Source organism: Pan troglodytes, chromosome 1 (genome assembly GCF_028858775.2).
Source record: "Pan troglodytes isolate AG18354 chromosome 1, NHGRI_mPanTro3-v2.0_pri, whole genome shotgun sequence".
Classification (NCBI taxonomy): domain Eukaryota; kingdom Metazoa; phylum Chordata; class Mammalia; order Primates; family Hominidae; genus Pan; species Pan troglodytes.
Genome location: NC_072398.2, coordinates 220,674,010 through 220,695,572, shown reverse-complemented (window position 1 = coordinate 220,695,572; position 21,563 = coordinate 220,674,010). Strand labels below are relative to the sequence as shown.

The following is a 21,563-nucleotide window of genomic DNA, read 5'->3' as shown; positions in this document are numbered from 1 at the left end:
CCAGACGCTGGATCCGGGCAGCAACTTGGAGTTCACTGAAGCTTTCTCCGTGCTTTTCTCACGCTGGCCTCCCTATGGCCCTGAGAGGTGCATGCTCGGCTTGTTTCATGGGCTGAGTGGTTCAGTGACTTGCTCGGGATCACAGCCACCGCACAGGAGCACCACACATGGCCTGGACTGGTTCTCTTCCAACTCTAAAAGCAGCACTCATTTGGTTAACAGTCTTTTTCATTTTCAACACTTCTTTCTTTTGAAGGGGGGAGCAAAGCGTGATCGGTTGCCTTTTATAAATCTCGTTTTCAATTTCAATCTCTTTTAAAATGTTGAAAGAGTCACAGCTGCCTCTTTTGTTATTGTCTTCATCTCCCACCCTCTTTCCCGCCTCTCCTCCTTGCCTTTCCTTCCCTTAACCCTTCCCATGGCTCCTCTGAGCTGCCCAGGCATGTGGCCAGCTTGTCATGCTGGTGGCCTTGGATGTTGGAGAAGAGGGGGAAGAGGTAGGATTGAGGGGCTCCATCAGAGACAGGGTCTCAGGGGTCTTCACAGTTTGATGGATTTTTTTTTTTTTTTTTTTTTGAGACAGAGTCTCTCTGTTGCCCAAGCTGGAGTGCAGTGGCACGATCTCAGCTCACTGCAACCTCTGCCTCCCAGGTTTAAGTGATTCTCCTGCCTCAGCCTCCCGAGTAGCTGGGACTACAGGTGCATGCCACCACGCCCAGCTAATTTTTATATTTTTAGTAGAGACAGGGTTTCACCATGTTGGCCAGGCTGGTCTCAAACTCCTGGCCTCAGGTGATCCACCCGTCTTGGCCTCCCAAAGTACTGGGATTACAGGCATGAGCCACCATGCCCGGCCTAATTTTTGTAGAGACAGAGTCTTGCCATGTTGCCCAGCCGGGAGTCAAATAGCAGGAAGGCTCTGCTCCAAACAATGCTTGGTTTTCCATTGAAGACATCTAATAACTTTTACAATTTTTTTTTTTTTTGAGACACAGTCTCCCTCTGTCACCCAGGCTGGAGTGCAGTGGTGTTATCTTGGCTCACTGCAACCTCTGCCTTCTGGGTTCAAGTGATTCTTGTGCCACAGCCTCCTGAGTAGCTGGGATTACAGGCGCCCACCACCATGCCTGGCTAATTTTTGTATTTTTAGTAAGACAGGGTTTCACCATGTTGGCAAGGCTGGTCTCGAACTCCTGACCTCAAGTGATCCACCAGCCTTGGCCTCTCAAAGTGCTGGGATTACAGGCATGAGCCACTGCGCCCAGCCAAAAAAAAATTTTTGTTTATTCAAAATTTCTGTCTTTTTTTTTGAGACAGGGTCTCACTCTGTGGCCCAGGCTGGAGTGCAGTGGCAAGATCACCGCTCACTGAGGCCTCGGCCTCCCAGGCTCAGGTGATCCTCCCACCTCAGCCTCCCGAGTAGCTGGTACTACAGGCATGCACCACCACACCCAGCTAATTTTTGTATTTTTAGTAGACACGGGGTTTTACCATGTTGACCAGGCTGGTCTCGAACTCCTGACCTCAAGTGATCCACCTGCCTCGGCCTCCCAAAATGATGGGGTTACAGACATGAGCCACCATGCCTGGTGAATGGATGGTTGATTCTATTTGCTTTGTGCAGTCTGACTGATGTAAATCATCTCAGCCATGTCTGGGTGTTGGAGTCAGATTTAGGCACGAGTGGCCTCCAGGTCACCTGCAGAAACACACACGGCCGTGGCTCACCCCCTTGCTCCCAGTCACTCTGCGTCTGAGCCAACTTAGGATCGTATATGTGTGTTCTCACACTTGAGACTCTTTTTTTAAATTTTTTATTTATTTTTTGAGACGGAGTCTCACTCTGTCACCCAGGCCGGAGTGCAGTGAGTGGCGTGATCTTGGCTCACTGCAAGCTCCGCCTTCCGGGTTCACACCATTCTCCTGCCTCAGCCTCCCAAGTAGCTGGGACTACAGGCGCCCGCCACCACGCCCGGCTAATTTTTTTGTATTTTTTAAATAGAGACAGGGTTTCACCATGTTAGCCAGGATGGTCTCGCTCTCCTGACCTCATGATCCGCCCGCCTCGGCCTCCCAAAGTGGTGGGATTACAGGCTTGAGCCACTGCGCCCAGCCACACTTGAGACTCTTAACAATTCCATGACTGAGGTATGATAGCTCCCATTTTATAGATGAGGAAACTGAGGCTCCTTCAGCAAGTTAAACACCTTGCTCTCAATGTCCCCAAACAGACCCAGCAGCCCAAGGTCTCAGAGCTGATGGCAGAGCTGGGATGAGAAGCCAAGTCCTTTGACTTCTAACCCAGTGCTTTTCCCGCCATGCTCTGTGTCCCATCCTTGGTCCTAATCTTGAGACGGCAGGACTAAGATTGGAGGACTTGTGGCTTCCAGGTTCCTCCTGAAAGCCACCAGAGATTTAAAAAAAAAAAAAAAAGAGTGAGAGGTTAGCCTGATCCAGCGAGAGCAGCGATGGCTCCCCGGGTGAGGATACATGCCAGCGAGTGAGGAGCTGCTGACTGGGGGGTGATCTCCCTGATAAATGATGGAGTGCCAGTTGCTTCTGCAGCTGCAGGGCTGCATCTGGGCCCCAGTGCTGACGCACGCTCCGCCTCCAGATCCGCATTGTCACCAGCTTGTTGGAAAAACAGATGTTATTGTCCTCTGTTCCTGTCCCTTTGTCCCTAATAGGCACTTAAGCGCAGGAGGGGGAAAAAGAAACGGAGACAGAATCGTGTAACTATTTCAGGCTCTTTCCAGAAGCATGCACTTCTGTGGGACTTGGGGTCTGGGATAGAATGGGTGCAGGGAAGCACCCCCTGCCCCCTGCCCCCTGCCCCAGTGTTTCTGGGACAGCCCTGGGGAGAAGCTGCTTGTTGGTCCAAGGCAGTGGGTGCTGAGGACTAGTTCTTGGAGGAGACGCCTTCCTTCTCTCTTAGATCTGCACCTGGAGTGGGCCCTAAGCTGACATTTCAAAGAAGGAATGCTGGGGACCTCTGGTCTTCTGCCTGGACTCCCAGAGTTTGGAAGATTGGATGAGGTCAAGGGCTGATGAGATCAAGGTCTTTTGTTCCATTCTTGTTTGGGCTTCATCCATCCATCCATCCATCCATCCATCCATCCATCCATCCATCCATCCTTCCATCCATCCATCCAGTGATTTGCTAAACACATTCTTTTTTTTTTTTTGAGACAAGGTCTTGCTCCCAGACAGGGGTGGCAGTGGCATAGTCACAGCTCACTGCAGCCTCCAGGGCTCAAGCAACCCTCCTGCCTCAGCCTCCCGAGTAGCTGGGACCACAGGTACATGCCACCATGCCTGGCTAATTTTTTGATTTCTTGTAGGGACGGGGTCTCACTATGTTGCCCAGGCGTAAGCACATCCCTAAGGGCATAACCCTACCCCTGACAGCAGCATACTGGTTTGCAGGTGAAAACTTTTCATGGAAAGGACAATACATTCTCTTCCATCAGGTCAGCCATGGCTATGATTTAATGGGAGCTCTGAGGCTCTCCTGCACCTAAATAGCTCTGCATCAACCTGCCTCTGTACCTCAGATTCCACCATTAGTCAGTCCTCTGAATGAAGGCCTTATATTTCTCAAAGGTCCTTGCTAAAATACGAGCACATAACTGAGGAGATTCTCATTGAGGAAAAAAAATCTGCTTGCCACCATGGAGAACAGAGGATCAGGGCCTAAAATGAGTGCTACACAAGATGGGGACATTTTGATCAGGGAAAGATGAGAAGAGGGATGTCCATTCTGTGGGCTGCTGTCCTGGGAGGGAGGACCTGAGGAGCTGTATGAGAGAATTAGGAATTTAGGGGAAGCAGTTCTTTTTTTTTTTTTTTTTCCAAGATGGAGTCTTGCTCTCTCGCCCGGGCTGGAGTGCAGTGGTGCGATCTCAGCTCACTGCAACCTCTGCCTCCCGGGTTCAAGCAATTCTCCTGCGTCAGCCTCCTGAGTAGCTGGGATTACAGGCGTGTGCCACCACGCTTGGCTAATTTTTCTATTTTTAGTAGAGACAGTATTTCGCCATGTTGGCCAGGCTGGTCTCGAACTCTTGTCCTCAAGTGATCCGCCTGTCTTGGCCTCCTAAATTGCTGGGATTACAGGTACGAGCCAGCGCACCCGGTCTAGGGGGAACAGTTCAGAGAGGGACCTGTCTGCATGCATCATTGGTTGCCCTATTCTGCTTTGAGACCAGCTGTGTAAGTACAGACTCCTAAAGAGCTATCTCAGCCTTCCTTGTCCTTGCTGGAATCAGAGATGCTTTTTTTTATTTTTTATTTTTATTTTTATTTATTTATTTATTTTTTTGAGACAGGGTCTTGCACTGTTGCCCAGGCTGGAGTGCCGTGGTGGTGCAATCATAGCTCACTGCAGTCTCGAATTCTTGGGCTCAATGGATCCTCCTGCCCCAGTCTCCTGAGTACCTGGGACTAAAGGTGTGCACACCTCGCCTAATTTTTAAAAAATGTTTTGTAGAGATGGGGGTTTTGTTATGTTGCCTAGGCTGATCTTCAACTCCTGGGCTTAAGTGATCCTTCTGCGTTGGCCTCCCAAAGTGCTGGGATTATGGGCATGAGCCACTTCGTCCAGGTGGGATGCATTTTTATGTTCTATTGACCCTCAAAATGGGAAAGCTCAGAGATTGGGCCACCTCTGTCCCCATAGGTACCTCCCTCCACATTTCATTGGGATATGAGGGACAGAAATGGGGTGGAGGCGGAGGCCCTAGCACCCCATCCATCTCCCATGTTCCTGCTGCCTTACCACACCCTGCGCCCTGCTCTGCGGCTTCTAGATGGTAAGAGTGGACAGAGCATTTGAGGGCTCAGTCCTGCCATCCAGGATGCTGGCAATGGCTAGTGGGGACTCAACAAAGGGCATTGGTAACTGTATCAGTCATGAATTGCTGTATGGCAAACCACCCCAAGACTTAGTGGCTTAGAACAAATTTCTGTTTGCTCATGGTCCCGTGGGTGGCCAATTTGGGCTGGGCTCTCCTGGACTTATTCGTGTGGCTGCAGTTGGCTGGTGGCTGGGATGGCAGGAGGGTCTAAAGCCAGCCTCACACATGTGTCTCTGTGCCTGTCTCCCCCAACCGCTGGAACTGGGGGACTGATTGCAAGTGAGCTCAGGCCCCTAACCAGGGGCTTTTTCTTTTTTTCTTTTTTTGAGATGGAGTCTCACTCTGTGGCCCAGGCTGGAGTACAGTGGTGCAATCTCGGCTCATTTCAAACTCTGCCTCCCGGGTTCACACCATTCTCCTGCCTCAGCCTCCAGAGTAGCTGGGACTACAGGCACCCACCACCACGCCTGGCTAATTTTTTTGTATTTTTAGTAGAGATGGGGTTTCACTGTGCTAGCCAGGATGGTCTCGATCTTCTGACCTTGTGATCCGCCTGCCTCGGCCTCCCAAAGTGCTGGGATTACAGGGGTGAGCCACTGTGCCCGGCACCAGGGGCTTTTCAAAAGCAGAGAGTGCCCCGGCCCACCTGGACAATTTTGATAAAAGAAGAGAAAACGTCACTGAGAGGGTGTGGGAAGGACCCTCTTCTGCCATCCCCCTCACCTGATGAGTATTAGGGAGCTAATTACCTGGGAGGTGCTACCAGGCAGAGATGCTCTTCATAACCTCTTACTGCTTAACATTCAGAACCTGTTTCACCTTCCTGTTGCAGAACTTCTGAAAAAGTCACCTAATAAAGCACATTAGAATTAATCTTTTTTTTTATGTTCGATGCTTTATTCTGCAAGATCCACAAAATCATATTTTAAGAGAACCAGATACTATGGAGAAAAATGTTATTTTAAAGCTAAAAGTATTAAATATACATAGTGTACTGTACAGTTGAGTGCAACTCAAGATATAATTTTGATATACTTTTTTTTTTTTAATTGATCATTCTTGGGTGTTTCTCGCATAGGGGGATTTGGCAGGGTCATAGGACAATAGTGGAGGGAAGGTCAGCAGATAAACAAGTGAACAAAGGTCTCTGGTTTTCCTAGGCAGAGGACCCTGCGGCCTACCGCAGTGTTTGTGTCCCTGGGTACTTGAGATTAGGGAGTGGTGATGACTCTTAGCAAGCATGCTGCCTTCAAGCGTCTGTTTAACAAAGCACATTTTGCACCGCCCTTAATCCATTTAACCCTGAGTAGACACAGCACATGTTTCAGAGAGCACCGGGTTGGGGGTAAGGTCACAGATCAACAGCATCCCAAGGTAGAAGAATTTTTCTTAGTACAGAACAAAATGGAGTCTCCCATGTCTACTTCTTTCTACACAGACACAGCAACAATCTGATTTCTCTATCTTTTCCCCACATTTCCCCCTTCTCTATTCGACAAAACCGCCATCGTCATCATGGCCCGTTCTCAATGAGCTGTTGGGTACACCTCCTAGATGGGGTGTCGGCCGGGCAGAGGGGCTCCTCACTTCCCAGAAGGGGCGGCCGGGCTGAGGCGCCCCCCACCTCCCGGACGGGGGCTGCCACCCACCTCCCTCCCGGACAGGGCGGCTGGCCGGGCGGGGGCTGTCCCCCACCTCCCGGACGGGGCGGCTGGCGGGCGGAGACGCTCCTCACTTCCCAGATGGGGTGGCTGGTGGGCGGAGGGGCTCCTCACTTCTCAGACAGGGCGGCTGCCGGGCGGAGGGGCTCCTCACTTCTCAGACGGGGTGGCCGGGCAGAGACGCTCCTCACCTCCCAGACGGGGTCGCGGCCGGGCAGAGGCGCTCCTCACATCCCAGACGGGGCGGCGGGGCAGAGGCGCTCCCCACATCTCAGACGATGGGCGGCAGGGCAGAGACGCTCCTCACTTCCTAGACAGGATGGCGGCCGGGAAGAGGCGCTCCTCACTTAGACTGGGTGGCCAGGCAGAGGGGCTCCTCACATCCCAGACGATGGGTGGCCAGGCAGAGACGCTCCTCACTTCCCGGACGGGGTGGCGGCCGGGCAGAGGCTGCAATCTCGGCACTTTGGGAGGCCAAGGCAGGCAGCTGGGAGGTGAAGGTTGTAGCTAGCCGAGATCACGCCACTGCACTCCAGCCTGGGCAACATTGAGCACTGAGCGAACGAGACTCCATCTGCAATCCCGGCACCTCGGGAGGCCAAGGATGGCGGATCACTCGCGGTTTGGAGCTGGAGACCAGCCCGGCCAACACAGCGAAACCCCATCTCCACCAAAAAAATACGAAAACCAGTCAGGCATGGTGGCGTGCACCTGCAATCGCAGGCACTCGGCAGGCTGAGGCAGGGAGAATCAGGCAGGGAGGTTGCAGTGAGCCGAGATGGCAGCAGTACAGTCCAGCTTCGGCTCGGCATCAGAGGGAGACCGTGGAAAGAGAGGGAGAGGGAGACCATGGAAAGAGAGGGAGAGGGAGAGCTAGAATTAATCTTAAAAGGTTTCCGTAAAGATGATGATGATGATTATCTAGGGATAATTCCAGGTGGGCGCACAGGCTTACTGAATGCTGGCACAGAGGGGTGGGGGAGGGGTCGCCCCTCCAAGCAATGCCCCCAGCCCCTGTGGGCCACACACATTTTCCTGCTCCAAGAGTGTCCCCAAAAGCTCCCCCCACTCCCTGTCCTCACTGCATCCCAGCTCTTCTGCGTTCTCGTCATAAAGTCTTGCTTCCCTCTGGTGGCCCTTTTCCCCTCCCCCAACTCTTCCACCCACCTGCCCACCCCTGCTCCTGTGCTCGGATCTGGTGTGGCAATAGAGGTGTGCTCTGGACCAAAGGGCTTTGCCCTGAGGATGCAACACAAAGACTTAGGCTGGGGAGGAGCCATGAGAAGTTGGAAGGCTATATCCTTGCCTCCGAACAGGGATTCCTGATTCAATAGCTCAGAAGGCAGTGACTGCCTACCTCTGGGACTTGGGCCATGGGCTTTTAAAAGCCTGTTCCCCATGCTTACACAATCCTGCAGAACTAATCTATGGTGTCAGAAGGCAGGACAGAAGTTGCCCTTGTTGGGGTGGGGGTAGGGGTCTGTTTAAACAGATGTATTCACTTTGTGAAGATTCATTGAATTACACACTTAATTGTGCACCCTTCTGAATGTATGTTACACCTCAAGGAAAAGTTTACCGCCAAAGCCCTTATGAAGTAGATTTGTGACTTCCATAATATTGAAATTAAATTATCTCTGATAGGATGGGATGACACAGTAGAAAGCAGCGGATAATCCACAGTTGTTTTCTACTTGGACTCGGAACTAGAACATTCCGCACAATATACACGTTTGTGAAAGATTCGCTTTTGTAATTGTGCATGTTCCTGCTAATTTTAACATTGGTAAGAGCACGCAAGAGCATGCACTTGCTAATTTCTAAACAGTAGTACTCAACCTCAGGTGAGATGGTCCAGAAGCATTCAGGTGGCAGGAAGTCACACTGAGACAGGATTAAGAATTTGGCACAGATCGCTGGCCAGATGGGGAGACTCACACCTATAATCCCAGTACTTTGGGAGGCCAAGGTGGGTAGATCACTTGAGGTCAGGAGTTCGAGACCAGCCTGGCCAACATGGTGAAACCCCACCTGTACTAGAAATACAAAAAGTTAGCTGAGCGTGGTGGCACGTGCCTGTAGTCCCAGCTACTTGGGAGGCTGAGGCAGGAGAATCGCTTGAACACAGGAGGTGGAGGTTGCAGTGAGCCAAGTTTGAGCCACTGCACTCCAGCCTGGGCTGGGTGACAGAGCGAGACTCTGTCTCAGAAAAAAAAAAAAAAAGATAGAATTTGGCACAGATTCCCTCTTCCCTCTGCCTCCTGTCCCTTAGCTCAGCATTGGATGTGGTTGTTGTTCAGGTCTCAGGAATGCACATTTATCTCCTGCTTGGATGGGTCCCAAGGTCTTGAAGAATAAGAACCATCATCTCTTGGTGTGAAGGGTTGAAAACAAACTGCCCATTGGAGGAGGGCCCCATAACCTGATCCCAGATTGGTCTCTGTTGTGTCCTGTTTGCAATAAGTCCCCCATCCCTGTGGCACACCCCTCTGTCATGTGCCTTTGGCTCATTCTTCTCATCAGAAGGTGGGGTCTCTTTTCCCACCCCTTGAATCTGGATCAGTCTTTTGGCTTACTTTGACCAGAAGGATCTGGTGAAAAGTGATGCCAGGAGTCTGGTCCAGCTTCCTGAAGGATGAGATGCCACTCAAAGCAGAGAAGGGCCATCCCAGCTGAAGTCCCTAGACCATCCGGCCGATAACCAGCACCAACCACCAGATGTGTGTGTGAGGCTGGCTTTAGACCCTCCAGGTATCCCAGCCGCCAGCCAACTGCAGCCACCCGAGTGAGCCCAGGATCCCAGCCCAAATTGGCCACCCAGAGGACTGTGAGCAAATAGACACTATTGTTCTAAGCCACTAAGTCTTGGGGTGGTTTGTCGCACAGCAATTCATAACTGATACAGTTACCCACACCCTTTGCTGAGCCCCTGCTGGCCAGCGCCAGCATCCTAGGGGCGGGACTAAGCCTTCAATCTGGAAGCAACTTTCTTCCCAGGATTTGTTTCTTCACTCATCCCCACCAGTTTCCAGGGCTGACACGCCAGTGCTCATTGCTCTTTATTAGTTTAATATATATTGAAACCTCCAAATAGATGCTGGGGCCCAGGTGGAACAGATGAAATGTGACTAAGTTCTGGGAGATGATTGATAATGAGTAGGGACTGGAAAATCAATTGTGTTAATTCCTGGTCTGTCACTGGGACCAAGAATTAATGAGAAAATCTGTCTAACTTAATGGTATTTACACATTATACACAGTGTGATAAAATTGTCTGCAGGTGCTGCCTGGCATTTCAATTATACGAGGCCTGTACCGCCCAAGGGGCAGGCAGGTCTCAGCTGTCCAGGACCTGGGCTGGACATATACAGACTCGCTGGAGTCCCCCAATGACCACACCAACTTCTGAGCAGGTCGCAGGTCACAGGTCCCAGGCCCCTGCATGGACCCTGTTGGCATGGCTGGTCCTTGCTGAGTGTGGATCATCCAACTGGCAGCATCCCAGGGTTTTGCTAGAGGGCACATTTTGGGCCTGCTTTGAGGATAACCACTCCAGAAGCCATGTGGGCAGTTGGACACAAGATCAAGCCAGGAAGGGCTTGATCTTATGTGTTGGCAGAGTCCATGGCTTGAGACACAGATAGTCCTCTTTACCCCCCACCCCTTCCCCAAGAGATGGTCAGCACCAGCTCTGCCCCATATCACACCCATCACTTGGAAGGCTGCCTTGAAAAGTGTCGGGGAAACTGATGAAAGAGCCTGCTTCAGGGGCTGAGTGCGTGCTTCCCTGAAACTCTGTAGACCAGGGCTCCTCCTGCTGATGTGGTTTGGCTGGGTCCCCACCCAAATCTCATCTTGAATTGTAGTTCCCATCAGCCCCACGGGAGGGACCTGGTGGGAGGTAATTGAATCATGGGAACGGTTTCCCCCATGCTATTCTCGTGATTGTGATGTAAGTTCTCATGAGATCTGATGGTTTTATAAGGGGCTTCCCCCTTCGCTTGGCTCCCATTTTTCTCCTTGCCACCATGTGAAGAAAGATGTGTTTGCTTCTCCTTCCGCCATGATTGTACGTTTTCTAAGGCCTCCCCAGCCCTGCCGAACTATGAGTCAATTAAACACCTTTCCTTTATAATTTACTCAGTCTTGGGTATTTCTTCATAGCAGCGTGAGAAGGGACTAATACACCTGCCTAGGGCTGCCCATGGGAGGTGGCATGACAGCCAGCCTCCAAGATGGCCCAGCTCCTGACAATACTGCTACTACTACTACTAATCCCCAGCTCCTGATACATCCTTCATGGTCTTCTCTTATATTGAATAGGGCTGGTCTGAGTATCCAATAAGATATCGCTTTGGCCTGGTTCTCTCTTGTATCACCCACTCTGGGGAGTGCCACCACGTGGGGAGGCCAAGGTAGGGAGGACCCCAGGCCTCCTGCTAACAGCCAGCACCATGTGAGTGCCATCTTGGAGGTGGGTCCTCCAGCCCTAGTAAGACCCCTGATGACAGCGACCTCAGGAGACACCCTGAGCTCAGCTGCTCCTGGACTCCTGACCCACAGAAACTGGAATAGGGATGGAGATGTTTATTGTTGTCTTAAGCTGCTAAGTTTGAGGGTAGCTCACTAATCCAGGTGGGGAGGGAGATGGGTGGGCAGACCCAGGGTTCGTTCACCCTGTAGTGTGGCATTCATGGAATGCCTCCATTGCTCTGCCCTCCACGTCCACTCTGATTTTTATTCCAGTGAAATCCACTTCTGTGTTTTGCCACCTCCCAAGTCCACCCTGCCCTTCCCACCTCCCTGCCCCTTCCCACCTCCCTGCCCCTTCCCACCTCCCTGCCCCTTCCCACCTCCCTGCCCCTTCCCACCTCCCTGCCCCTTGCTGCTTTCTTTGCCAGGAATGCCCTTTCTGCTCCTCCTCCTTCTCTTCTTCATTCCTAAGATGAACTCCTACTCAGCCTTCAAAACCCAGCTCAAATGCGCCCTCATCTGTGAAGGCTTTTCCAGTCTCTCTCGGGCAGTTTTTGTCACCTTCTTTGGCACCCCCGTGATACTCTGTTCCTCAATGGATAGCTGAGGAGGGTGAGCGATCATGATTGGTCCACTGAGCTCTGGCATTTAGAAATTGAATTTCATTAATTACAACTCTGCCCTTCTCTGTTCATTGGCACCCAGAGGAGGCTCCAGGTAAGGGTGTTGAATGAATGAATGAATGAGTGTGCAAGCAGAATGGCCACCTTGGGGAGAAAGGGAGGAAACTTGTGAGGCCTGCATGGCGGGAGGAGGGCAGAGCTTGGCCTGAGTGAGGGCCAGGCTGCTTCTTGGCCTGTGTCTGTGAGTTCCAGGGCTGTTCATTCTAACACCATCAAGGGTGCTCTTCTCTCCAAACGCCCCAGAGCTTTCCTGACTCAGGGGACCAGGCATACCTGGGAAGCCCTTTGTGTCGGTGTGTCCCCGTCATCCTCTGTTTTTTTATGTTGTCTTGTTTTGAGGCAGAGTCTTGCTCTGTTGCCCAGGCTGGAGTGCAGTGGCTTAGTCACGGCTCACTGCAGCCTTGACCTCCTGGGCACAAGCAATCCTCCCACCTCAGCCTCCTGAGTAGCTGGGACCACAGGCATGTGCCACCACATCCTGCTAATTTTTAATGTTTTTAGTAGAGACAGGGTCTTGTTATGTTGCTCAGGCTGGTCTTGAACTCCCGGCCTCAAGTGATCCTCCCAACTCAGCCTCCCTAAGTGCTAGGATTACAGGCATGAACCATCCTGCCACCCTGTCACTCTCTTTCCCTAAACCTTGCCCTCCCTTGCCCACTGCTTTCCATGCCTGTCAGACAGCCCTCCAGAGTCCCTTCCCCTTATTCCCGACCTGGAGGGCAGATGAGCCGCAGCCAGACAAATCTGATTTCTCAAGCAGGTTTAAAGGGCTTTTCCCAGAGACCCTGAGCTCATTTCTCCTTTCTGTGTCTCCGAAGTGCCAAGGCAGCAATTTGGATCTCAAACGCCCCGATAGGGGTGCAGCCAAGTTCTTTATTGCACACAATGAATTTGTTATGTGGGGATTCTTTGGCCTAAAGGATGGCTTAAAGTCCTGATGTCCCACTGTGTCCCAGCGTGGCCAGTGCTGAGGGGCAGGAGAGCTGCCTTGCTTGCCTGTCTTCTGAGAGGATGGTTGTGTACACCTGAGGTCAGAGACAGATCACCTGTGGACTCCAGTCCTGCTGCTGGCTGCTCCTGTTTATTGAGAGCTTTGCAGGCCCAGAGAAACCCAGTCATTTATCTACAGTCCCACAGCAGGAAGCTGCAGGGCTGAGATTTGCTCCCAGTCCTGTCTGACCTCAAAAGCCCCTGCTCTTGATCGTGAGGCCACACTCCCTCAGCCTGGTGAGCCTGTGGGCCCAGCTGCTCTAGGGGTAACGCACCACCTCCCAGCCCCTAGTTCACCCAGGGGCCTTATAAGATGCAGCAGGACTGAGCCAGAAGCCGAAGGGAATGACAGCCTGGGGCTGAGGTTCCTGGGTCCCTGACACTCACAAACTGCTCCAGCTCTCAGAAGCCAATCAGAGGCTCCGTAGTTTCCTGCTCGGCTGAATTCTCCTCCCTGGAGGCAGAGAAAGGAGGTGCTTTGCCATCTCTGGTTGTGGGGCTTTATCTCTGGAAACTCTGCAGTGCGTGTGAAAACCTGTGAACCAAAGAACGAGGAAGAAAGATTAAAGAGGGAAAGGATTAAGATCTACAGGGCCTCCCATGCTCTGCACAGCCGCTCTCAGAAGCTGCTCTGCGATCTCTCTATTAGATGACCGACAGCTGCCAGCTCTGGAGGTGAGAAGGGCTGAGCCCCTCACCCCAGCCAGGAGCCACTGAGAAAGCAGCATAGTCAGGACAAAAAGACAGGAAGGGCGGGGGCGGGGGTGTGGGGGTGTTGGGAGGTGGCAGAACACAGAAGTGGATTTCACTGGAATAAAAGGGCAGATGGGAGGGCAGAGCCATGGATGTGTTCCATGAGTGCCACGCTGCAGGGTGAAGGGACCCTGGCCCTCCCATCTGTCTCCCTTCCCACCTGGATTAGTGAGCTACCCCAAACTTAGCAGCTTAAGACAACAATAAACATCTCTATATTCCAGTTTCTGTGGGTCAGGAACCTGTGGGCAGCTGAGTTCAGGGTCTCTCCTGAGGTCACCGTCGTCAGGGGTCTTGCTGGGGCTGGAGGACCCACCTCCAAGATAGAACTCACATGGTGCTAGGCTCCTTCAGCACAGGCCTCCCCACGTGTTGGCACTCCCCAGAGTGGGTGATACAGAAGAGAAAGAACCAGGCCAAAGCCGCCATGGTTGTTCTTTTTTTTGTTTGTTTGTTTTTTGAGATAGGGTCTCACTCTGTCACCCAGGCTGGAGTGCAGTGGTGGGATCATAGCCCACTGCAGCCTCGAACTCTTGGGCTCAAGCATTCCTTCCACCTCAGCCTCCCAAGTAGCTGGGACTATAGGCGGGCGCCACCACACCTAGCTCATTTTTAGTTTTTTCTTTGGTAGAGATGGGGGGGGGGTCTCACTATGTTACCCAGGCTGGTCTCGAACTGACCTCAAGTGATCCTCCTACCTCAACCTCCCAAAGTGCTGGGATTACAGGCATGAGGCCACTGTGCCCAGCCCCCTACCATGGTTTTTTTATGAACCGGTCTCAGAAGTCTCATACCATCCTTAAGGTCACCCATTATTGTTCCCAGCTTCCCCTGCACTCCAGACAATCACTGCTGACAGCCAGGCTGCCAGGGGTTCCTGCAGTGGCTGTGTCTGATGCCAACATGGCCAGCCCCTAAAGGTTGTGATATCTGTGTCCCCAGGACCCCTTTTCAGATATCATGATGGGCAACATCAGTCTAGGAAGGTAGACCCTCCAAACTGTGCACCATCCCACACCCTTCACCCACCTCCACCCTCTCCTTGTTGCCCCGCTTATAGCCACATCTTCCATCTCCAAAGAAGATGCTCTCAGCAGTGACTGGAGCATGGGGAGGCTGGAAACAGTAGGGGTCCACTTTTATGGAGTGCTTGCTATGTGTGAAGTTGGTACTGAGCACGGCAAAAGTACTAACTCCTTACAGCCTCTCTGCAGGATAGGTGCCTCCCATTTTATAGATGGGGAAACTGAGGCACAGGGAGGGTAAGCGGCTTGCTGAAGACACACAGCTCTCAAGTGGCAGAGCTAGGAACTGAACCCTAGTACTCTGCCTCCAGAGCCCATGCTGTTAACCTTATATTTATAGCATTTGTGACATTAGGCAACATTTCCTTTCCGCAAGAGAGCCGCATTCATCAGGCAGGGATTGGAGTTCAGGGTACAGCAAGAAAGACACAGGTTAGATACCTGGAGGGCTTTCCAGGCCACAGGTCATGAGGCCTCAGTGCAACTTTGTCCCCTGAGGATGTTCAGAAAATGAGGTCTTCCCAGGCTGCATTGAGCACAGCCAATGGCTAAGGGGCTGTGGTCATTGTTTTTAAATTAAAAATTGTGATAATTTATACATAACACAAAATGTTCCATTTTAATCTTTTTCTTTTTTCTTTTTTTTGAGATAGGGTCTTGCTCTGTCACCCAGGCTTGAGTGCAGTGGCGTGATCTTGGCTCACTGCAACCTCCGCCTCCCAGGTTCAAGCGATTCTCCTGCCTCAGCCTCCTGAGTAGCTGGGATTACAGGTGTGTACCACCACGCCCAGCTAATTTTTGTATTTTTAGCAGAGATGGGGTTTCACCATGTTGGCCAGGCTGGTCTCGAACTCCTGACCTCAAGTGATCTGCCCGCCTCGGCCTCCCAAAGTGCTGGGATTACAGGCATGAGCCACCACACCTGGCCCAATGTAACCATGTTTCAGTGTACCATGCAGTGGCATTAAGTACCTTCACATTGTTGTGTAGCTGTCACCACTGTCCATCTTCACAACTCTTTCATATGGTCTTTTCTGGAAGTGTCTGCTGGCCCCAAGGCCTTTGGCCAGCCTGGACTCCCTTCCTCCCTGCCTCCCTGAACGTGGATGGGGCTGCTGGCAGGGGCAGGACGAGCACACAGAGGGAGGAAGAAGGCGCAGCACAGACTTTCCTCTTCAGAAGGGAGGTATTAAAATGATCCACTTTTGAGGCTCACTGTCTGCTTCAAAGACCCACGGCAGCTCTGCGGAGGACGAGCCGTAGCAACCGTGTGAGAGGGTTTATCAATAGTACCTGGAGCTCAGTAACTCATAAACCTTTCATTAGTTTTACATCGATGATGGCCCAAGTCCTAGGAAGTAGATTTAGGCTGGAAGATGGATGTCTCCATAAATCATCATCTCAGCAAATTAGGGAGTTGGAGGGAGCCTTTTTATCGGATTTCCCAGCAGCTCACTTGGGAAGCTCTGCTTCTTTGCTCCCATTCTGAGCTGATGCCAGATTCTGAGCCTCACGTGCTTGGATGGAAAATGCAGTCAGCGGCTCAGAGAAGGGCCTGCCCAGGACTAGGAGGAAGAGAGCACCACACTGCTCTCCCTGTTCTTGGGTTCCTCCAGGCCCGGCTGCTGATTTTATGGCCTTATCTGCCCATCTGGTTATCTACAGAGGGAGCAGCTTTCTAGAAGGCATTTCTTCGAGAGAAAGAAACGGAGACAGCAGCAGCAGCAGCAGCACAGGCAGAGCAGTTTTAAGATCTCTCACCAGGCCAGGCACGGAGGCTTATGCCTGTAATCCCAGCACTTTGGGAGGCTGAGGCGGGCGGATCACTTGAGGTCAGGAGTTCGAGACCAGCCTGGCCAACATGGTGAAACCCCATCTCTACTAAAAATACAAAAATTAGCCAGGTGTGGTGATGTGTGCCTGTAATCCCAGCTACTTAGGAGGCTGAGGCAGGAGAATCACTTGAACCCAGGAGGTGGAGGTTGCAGTGAGTGGAGATCGCGCCACTGCACTCCAGCCTGGTCGACAGAGCAAGACTCTGTCTCAAAAAAAAAAAAAAAAAAAAAAGATATCTCAGCAGACATGAGAAAAAACAAGAGGGGAGCTTCTGTTTGCTAATGAGAACAATAATAATAATAATAACAGCACGCTTGGTGCCTGCCACATAGCCCATTGTCAGTATGGATCAGCTGTTATTTTGAATCTTTCTTATCTGCCACATGCTTTATTAAGGATTTATCTTTACGTTATTATTATCATCACCCTCTCATTTTACAGATAAGAAAGCTGAGGTCTGAGAGGTTAAGTGATGTGTCTCTGAGATCAGCCCAGGAGCAGCCTCTTATTGACTTGACCTTCCTACCCTGCCTTCCCCTCTGAGTCTGTTTCTTCCCATCTCTGAAATAGAGAATCAACTTCAGTGCTCCCCATTCCTCAGAAATGAAGCTGGAGAGGAGTCAGCCGGGAAGCACTAAGCCTAGAGCTCCTGGGGAAGAAGATGCGCCTGCTCGAAGGGCAGGGAAGGCTGTTCATTTCAGGACGACGTCCACAGCTTCTATTTCACGGAGCCATCTCAAAGGCAGGGAAGGCTGTCCATTTCAGGACGATGTCCACATCGATGGCCTTGGCAGATGTTGCTTATTCCCATTTTACAGATGAGGAAATTGATCCCTTGCCTCTGCCTCCCCGAGTTTCAGTCCCACAGCTAGTAAATGGTCCAGGCTGGCTGGAACCAGGTCCTGACTAGTGCTGTGGTGTCAGAGGCCACCAGTTCAGTCAGAGGCACTAGTTCAGCTAGTGCCGCCAGGCTCTCCGAAGGCCATGTCTCCAGACAGGATGTCAGGGCATGGGTCCCTGCTGCTCCCTTCCCCCTGGGCAGGGGTCCTCTCAGGTGGCTCCCCTCTGCTTTGCTCTGCAGCCCCAGCCTCAGGTGCTCCTATGCCAGCTTCTCCTGCCCACCCTTTCTGTTCCCCAGGGCTGCCCTAAATGCTCAGACAGACTAATTACAAGCACGGGCAGAGAACTGGGCTGCTGATTTGGCAGGTGGGGCTTTAGGACTCAGTGATGCTCACCAGCGCCGGCAGGCTCCCTGACACATCAAAGACTTTTCCATTTCCTTTCCTCTCTCCTTCTCTTGCCCCTGGAGGATGAGCCAGCCTGCCAGCGAGTGAGCAAGTGAGCCAGAGGTGAGCTGCTGAAGTCTGTGCGGCATGCTGGCTGTGGAATGAGAGGGCTCTGAGCAAGCCATGTCCCAAGAGAACTTTTACTCAGGAATAATATGCATGAGGATTTATTTCCTCATTGCTGGGCTTCCAGCTGAAGTACAGGCACGTCTCTGCTTGGCTCCGGCAGGGGAACTCGGCTCAAAGGTTTCAACAAAGCAGCCAAAGATTCCGATTCAATGAACACTGAGCACATTCTGTATGGGAGGCTCCGTGCCGATAGCTCTGCCCACTCATCCCATTTAACTTCCTTTACTTTTTTTTTTTTTTTTTGATACTGGGCCTCCCTGTGTCATCCAGGCTGGAGTGCAGTGGCATGATCATGGCTCACTGCAGCCTCAAACTCCTGGACTCAAGCAATCCTCCCGCCTCAGCCTCTCTCCTGAGTAGCTGGGACTACAGGCACAAGCCCCCATGCCTGGCGAATTTTCAAGCTTTTTGTAGAGATGGAGTCTCACTATGTTGCCCAAGCCAAGTCTCAAACTCCTGGCCTCAAGTCATCCTTCTGCCTTGGATTCCCAAAGTGCTGGAACTACAGATGTGAGCCACTGCACCCGATGGCCCCATTTAGCTTTATTTATTTATTTGAGATGGAGTCTTGCTCTGTTGCCCAGGCTGGAGTGCTGTGGCACAATCTTGGCTCGCTGCAACCTCTGCCTCCCGGGTTTAAGTGATTCTCCTGCCTCAGCCTTCTGAGTAGCTGGGATTACAGGCACCCTCCACCATGCCCAGCTAATTTTTATATTTTTAGTAGAGATGGGGTTTCACCATGTTGGCCAGGCTGGTCTCGAACTCCTGACCTCAAGTGATCCAACTGCCTCGGCCTCCCAAAGTGTTGGGATTACAGGCATCAGCCACCACGCCTGGCCCCCATTTAGCTTTCATAACAACCTTTTGAGTTCAGAATTCTTATTCCCATTTTACAGATAAGGAAAGTGATTTCTTCAAGAGTCCACAGTTAGTAATAACACTCCAAGTGGGTATTTACTTACTACATTAACTTGCCACTTGCCAGGTACTACTCAACATTATACATATTAACTCATTCCCTCAACAACCAATGAAGTCAATACTGCTATTACCCTCATTTTGCAGGTGAGGAAACAGGCCCACTGGGATTAAGTAAATGCCCCAGGTTATAGGGGCCGTAGATGGTGGATCTGGGATTCCATTCCAGGCCAGCAGGCTCCAGGGACTATGTGGCAGGACTAGAAATAAGGTCCTGTTCTTTGGATTCGAGCCCAGTTCCTGTAAACCATAACGTTACTGTTGGTTCGTCATGCCCATGAAAGGGATGGGTTTGGAGGGACCTCGGGGTCTCAGGAACTGTAAGGTCAAGACTTGGTTGTGTGCCTTGATCAGGACATGTCATCAGTGGGAAGTTATAGAAACCCAACGTTAGTAGCTGAAGCAGAAAAGGGAATTTATTGGCTCATATGACAGGAAGCCCAGGCGTGGATATAGGGATTTTTTTTTTTTTTGAGACAGAGTTTTGCTCTGTTGCCCAGGCTGGAGTGCAGTGGTGCAATCTCTGCTCACTGCAGGCTCCGCCTCCCGGGTTCACGCCATTCTCCTGCCTCAGCCTCCCGAGTACCTGGGACTACAGGCGCCCGCCACCACACCCGGCTAATTTTTTGGATTTTTAGTAGAGACGGGGTTTCACCGTGTTAGCCAGGATGGTCTCTATCTTCTGACCTCGTGATCCACCCACCTCGGCCTCCCAAAGTGCTGGGATTACAGGCGTGAGCCACTGCGCCCGGCTGGATATAGGGACTGAATGATACTCTGAGGACTCCATCTGTCTGTCTCTCTCTCTCAGCCTCATACACCCACAGTTCTGTCTTCATGGAAGGGAAGGTGGGGTCCATGTATGTTGGTAGTCTGGGCACTGCTCAAAGGCCCCAGCAAAGGGCCAGGTGGGAGCTGAAATACATTCAATGCTCTGCTTACAAAGCTCTGTGTCCTGGTATAAGGCAGCATTGCCCCAGAGGGACATTTTTCCTAATTCATCTGCCTGGGGGAGTCACCTATTGCTAATACACATAAGATGCCGTGTAAGCTAGTGGTAACCCTGACACCTTCTCCTGGCCACCAAGACCAGCCCCACACCAGCACCCTCATCCCTCACTCGGCAACTCCATCAGACTCACCTGCTCAATCAGCACGTATTTATGGAGCCCCTACCTATAGAGTACTGCTGGCAAAACTCCCTGCCCTCCTGCAACTTACGTTCTACTGAAGGATGGGATTGGCTTTGCTTGGGTCACATGTGCACATTTAGACCAATCACTGTTACCAAAGGAACGAGAGCCCGCCCTCCTGCAACTTACATCCTACGGAAGGATGGGATTGGCTTTGCTTCGGTCACATGTACACACTTAGCCCAATCACTGTTACCAAAGGAACGACAGCACGCTGTGGTTGATCCCGCTGAGCCAGATGCCCTCCCTTTTGGAGAGACGCGGCACTTGCTTGACAGCCTCACCAGGACTACACAAATGGGGGTGGTTTCTCAAGAAATAGGAGGGCTGGGCCGCAGAAATAGCTGACATCCACCCAACTTTGGGGTTCTGGGACAATCATAGTCCTTCCTTTCCTTATTTCTTTATTCCTCCCTAATGACTTTCCCACCGGCATTAGGAGGACCCTGGGCCCTGATACTCTGAGAACTGGGGGGTTGGGGGAGACAGGGTTTCCCAGAAGGGCTCAGCCATTGGCTTATCACGGGTGAAAATTCCCCATAGTCCTTCTCGGAGAGAAGGGTCAGGGGTCAGGGCTGTTTACCCATCAATGTGATTGTGATGTGACTCTCAGTTTTGGGAAGAGGAAAAATGAGGGGGATGGGGGTGCATCGGTGGGGAATCCAAGTCAGAGAGCAGGGACTGAGTGGGGGCTCTGGTTCCATTGTTGATGGGTTGGTGGGGAGGGCTGGTTGGGTACCCAAAGCATTGAAAAGCATTTGTTATATGCCAGGAGCTTCACCCACTTCATCTCATTTAGGCCCCACACCTGCCAGGTAGGTGTCATTATCCCATTTTATTGGTGAAGAAACTGAGGCTCAAAGTGTTGAAGAAACAGAAAGATGCTGACTCACCTGTGCTAGTCCCAAAGGCTCTGCATGGAGTCCACGGTGCCCTGAGCCACAGAGGCATGCCCCAAGCAGAGTGCCTGCCCCATGCCACCTCTCACACGCCCAGCAAGGGGCCTCACAGGGACCGTTTCCACCTCCTGATCCCTGGCCCACTCGCCCCTAGAGACCCAGCAAGCCCTCCTACAGCCTCACCTGTACCAGGTCCCCTGCTCCCACTCCCTGTGGAAGCACTCCACTCCCACTCCGGCGGCCTGTTCCAGTTTCCGGAGCACTTGCATGCATTCTTACCATCAAAGAGTGAATCCCACCCACTCTCTGAGGCCACTTCATCATCCCTGACACCTGCCTGCCCACCGCGGGCACAAGGTCAACCTTGAGCAGACCCTCGGGGCCTGTCTGCCACTAGAGGGAGCTCCCAGTGTGGCCATATATGCCTTCTGGGATGCCGAGGGGCTGGGGCCCAGGCAGAGGGACCCGTCCTGGGGATGCCCTGCCAAGGGGCGTTCAGAGGCAGAGCTCTTGTGACAGGTTGATCTTCCCCTCCACTCCCCAAAGACCCAGGAGGCTCTGGTTTGTGAGATCAGCATCTTCATTATTAAAGCACAGGTGCCAGGAGATTCAAGGTGCCTGGAAGAGGACCTTTGGCATCCAGGGGCATGGGCTCCGGATCCACCTTCCCTCCTCTGCCCATGCCTGCAGCTCACAGCCCACTGGAAGTCAGAGGAGAGCAGGTGCCACTCACAGCAGGCCGGCAGCTGGCTTCCTGCTCCTTATTTATTGATTTACTGACTCACTCATTCAACAAATCTTTAT

The 21,563-nt window shown here is 52.0% G+C and overlaps 1 protein-coding gene and 1 long non-coding RNA gene across 4 annotated transcripts in view; one reads left to right on the top strand and one right to left on the bottom strand.

The window, feature by feature from the left end:
* Window positions 1-21,563, top strand: part of UBIAD1 (UbiA prenyltransferase domain containing 1) — a 100,296-nt gene that overhangs the window by 26,192 nt on the left and 52,541 nt on the right. The gene's annotated exons all lie outside the window — the stretch shown is intronic.
* On the bottom strand, window positions 12,405-21,305 carry LOC107974887 (uncharacterized). Of its 3 annotated transcripts, none has more exons than XR_001717950.4 (3): window positions 20,943-21,305; window positions 13,048-13,195; window positions 12,405-12,761 (listed from the first exon to the last, which is right to left on the bottom strand). It is a non-coding gene; the product is annotated as an uncharacterized LOC107974887 (long non-coding RNA). The 3 variants fall into 3 exon arrangements; XR_001717947.3 differs by lacking the exon at window positions 20,943-21,305 and adding an exon at window positions 19,810-19,885 and having other exon boundaries at window positions 12,410-12,695; XR_001717946.3 differs by having other exon boundaries at window positions 12,411-12,695.